Source organism: Callospermophilus lateralis, chromosome 5, assembly GCF_048772815.1.
Source record: "Callospermophilus lateralis isolate mCalLat2 chromosome 5, mCalLat2.hap1, whole genome shotgun sequence".
Taxonomy (NCBI): domain Eukaryota; kingdom Metazoa; phylum Chordata; class Mammalia; order Rodentia; family Sciuridae; genus Callospermophilus; species Callospermophilus lateralis.
The window spans coordinates 109088691-109092517 of record NC_135309.1 but is presented as its reverse complement, the minus strand read 5'-3'; the positions used below and the strand labels follow the sequence as shown (position 1 = coordinate 109092517).

Sequence of the window (3827 nt, the reverse complement as noted above, 5' to 3'; positions counted from 1 at the left end):
ATTTGGGCATTTATAAACACCTATCTGGAGGGGTGCAGAGTGAGAGATAAAATGAGAAGCAGATGGCACTGGGCACCCTACCCAGAGCAGTGCATCCCTCAAGCGGGGTAAATGGGATCTTACTGCAAGACATAAATGATAACATTAGTTTTAAATTTCCTTAATCAAGGAACATCTGATAGGAATGATAATACTAATTGGACATCTGACTTCACTAGTAGTTTTCTCTAAGGACTGAAATCAAATCAAAGGCCCTGTTCATCCATCCGGATGTATTGTGGTGTCACCCCAGGCTCCTTGGGGGCAGCAGGACTAGGTCTTCTTTGCTACGGTGGGGTTTTGGGAGCCATCCCAAGGGTCTTGATCAGGATAGGCCCCAGGAACAGCTAGCTTGGTTTCCTGCCCCACCGTCTCCTCCTGAATTTCCCTAGAACTATTTAGAGTAGGAAAAGGCCTGTGGTCGACCCTTCTGAGTTTAGACTGGTTACTGGTCCTAGCTTGTGGATACATATGAAGAGATCACCGTGGACTGGCAGGGGCCAAATCTGCTGGACTCTGGGACTGCCACAAAGGATGGGCCAGGAGTTTCTGATCATGATTTTAGGTTCTGGGTGATTCTGACTCTTGGTTTCTTTGTCTGTCTGATGATGATCATTAAATTGTCACAGGGTAGAAGCTAGACTTCTTTTGGCAGTATTATTTTGTTTTGCTCTTTGTATTTTGTATTACTCTTTGGGGTAATAGCTTATTTTGTATTACTCTTTGGGGTAATAGCTTTCAATTCTGGCAGGAGAAATGAAACAGATTAAATAACTTGCCCTCCTTTAAATAATATGTAAAGTTCATATGGATTTGGTGCTGAGGTCTTTCTGGTTAGAGACCTTCACCCTTGGTCCCTGGAGCTCACAGTATCTCTTAGCTCATAGGTCATTCTTAACATAATCAATTGTGTTTCAGAAGTGCTGCATGGGAAAATTGATTTTTGTCCAAATCAATTGTATTTTTATAGAATTCATTTTATCTGTAGATCAAGTCTTTTAAAGTAGGGAAGTTATATATTAGGCTAACACTTATCCATAAAAATGATTAACTATGGATCCTCTAATTATATGTCCTTCTAAAAAACAAACCTGAAGAGTTCTTTTGAAGACCACATTCTTATCTTGAAAAGAGGGTATTATTTAAATGCCCCCCCCCTTTGTGCTCTGCTTTGTTGGCAGACTTTTACTGTGATTGGTAGCATTTTCCTATCACGTTCTATTTTCAAATGTTAATCATTAGTCACTTCTCATGACCTCTCCATACAAGAGTCAGAATATAATTATTAAGGGCTGCTCACTGGAACAATGGCAGGGAGAGGACTCTGAGGTTTACAAATGGCCTAGGGTCATGTTCCGGGTCAAAAAAAAAAAAAAAAAGAAGATGAAAGGTTAGTCTAGTGGTCAGCCCCTGGGTCCTGGGAAAGGTAGACCTCTAAAAGCACTGGAAACTGAGGAGGAAGGATGTCCACGTGTAATCCTGCCTGCAGTCAGAGGAGCAGGGCCTCCAAGGCTCTCAGAAAACCCTTTGATTTGCTGCCCATTTCACGCAATGTTTAGTAATAAACAGAGTTCAATGACCAGAGTCTAGACAAACAAATCACTGCCCTGGCAAACCCTGCGTTCTGATGACATGTTATGTCTTTGCAATGCACAGAGGAAGGAGCCAGCTTTGAAATTCTAACACAGTGCCTTTCAGCTAGCAGCAAATAAGAGAGGCTGAGACAGGATTCAGATAAACAGACCCGCTCTGGCTAAATTAGAAGGTATTCCCCACTTTGTGGCTTGCGATTTTCCTGCTCTGTCTTCCTTCAGGCATTAGGAAGCTGCCATGAACTTTAGTGAAATGTGAGAGGTTTAAATATTAATATTTCTGAAGCCCTCAGGGTAGATTCAACCACCTGCCTCTTCCATAGCAGCTGTCTTGGTTTTCACTAGAGAGACACCATTTTTCTCTTTAAACAAAATATTTTATCAGAGTTGGATTTTAATTGAGCCAGGATGACTTCCAAGCGATTTCATGTTCACTGGCTGGCTTCATCTCTGTCATTTGGAGGTGAAGAGAAATCTCAGTATGTTCTCATCTCCCCCACCCTGTCAATGAAAGTACAGTGTCAAACACAGGCCCACTTTGGCACATGGCACTTTACCAGTACATAGGACAAATAGCAAAATCCCACTTCTGTTGGGACTAAAATGTGAAAAATGCTAAGAAAAAAGCTAAGCCTACTGTTTCCTGTAAAATAATCCCTGGAGTAAAAATGCAGGATCTTTCTTCCTTCCTTCCTTCCTTCCTTCCTTCCTTCCTTCCTTCCTTCCTTCCTTCCTTCCTTTCTCTCTTTCTTTCTTTCTTTCTTTTTTAACATGTGCTTCTTATAACTACAGGCCAGGATGATACACTGTGTATACAACAAAGAATGCTTAGAAAATGTGGTTGGTAGTATTCTTCTGTGAATGTCTTAGGGATGTTTTCATTTTGAAATAATTCCTTTTCAGCATTTATCAAGGGAAGTTCTTCTATAATTCTTCAAATACATTTTTCTTTGCAGACGTTTAATGGTTTACTCACTGCTAATGGTTGCTCACAAATATTTACTGAACCTCTCTGTGAACTGTCCTTTAAATTGGACCAGAAAGAAGGTTCAAAACTCTGAGGAGCTCCCCTTTGGTATCCGTCCTTTTAAGGTAATCTCTCTGCTGGTATCTGTGCAATTAGCTGAGAGCATTTTAATAACAGGGAATAATAATTGCTGTTTGCTTATCATGGAGAGGAATTTCCCCCCTGTGCATTTATTTTTAGGAGGACGAGATTGTTGTGTAGCACACGGTGATGCTGATAAAGACTTTAATTATGGTGTGAGAGGTTTGGGTGGATGAAGGACAAGAATTTGAAGTGATTTTGCTTATATTTTGTTGAGAAAAGAATCTGAAATTCCTGTAATTGTTAAAAATGTAGGGTTGGGGAAATAGCTCAGTTGGTAGAGTGTTTGCCTTGCATGCACAAGGCCCTGGGTTCAAACCCCAGCACCACACACACACACACACACACACACACACAGTAGAACCTGCTAGAGTAAAAGGTGTTTATATAGATAGCTATAAATCTGTGAAAATGTTTATGTGTGCAACACAATGTGCAGAGATGAGCAATGAATTAGGTGATAAAAACCAAAAGCCTGTATTTTTGTTACTCTTTTTCAGGGAAAAGGTTATATTGTAGACATAAATTAATTCCTGTGCAGGCTTATTTTTCTGGGAAAAAGAAAGCATGTTCATCTGCATTACCTTATTTTAATAGAATATTTTTCCATGTTTATTTTTTCTTAAAGGACAGTGGCCAGTTCTATATAGTCATTTAAATGTTAATTGTAAACATCAAAGAGCTGTACCTGATCCACTCCACCAATCACCATAGAGGTGAAAATGTTCAGGTTTTGAATAATTTAATGGCTTTGATAATCATGTTTTGGAGATCAAGAGCTGTAGTAGATAAACTCAATTAATATACATGTAAAAATGTACCTGTGCCACTAGACCTGCAATTAATGGAATGGAAACATATTAGGTTCCTGCAAAGATTCATCAGTTTAAACTCTCTGAGATTCCAGGGGTTCTTTGTCATCCATCATGTAGGAAAGTAAATGTGACTCATGTAGCTGCAGACTGTCAAAGTGAGAGAGAGACTTGAGCTCACCAGTCTGATCACATTAACTCATTCATTTCTGCATTGATTCAACAAATGAGGCCACTGTGCGCCAGGCCTCTGCTTAGTGTCTGTGTTACAACGGA

At 39.9% G+C, this 3827-nt stretch overlaps 1 non-coding gene across 1 annotated transcript; it reads left to right on the top strand.

The window, feature by feature from the left end:
- The first annotated feature begins 2998 nt into the window (after nucleotides 1-2998).
- Trnaa-ugc (transfer RNA alanine (anticodon UGC)) lies at nucleotides 2999-3068 on the top strand. Its single transcript has one exon. It is a non-coding gene; the product is annotated as a tRNA-Ala (tRNA).
- The last annotated feature ends 759 nt before the right edge of the window (nucleotides 3069-3827 follow it).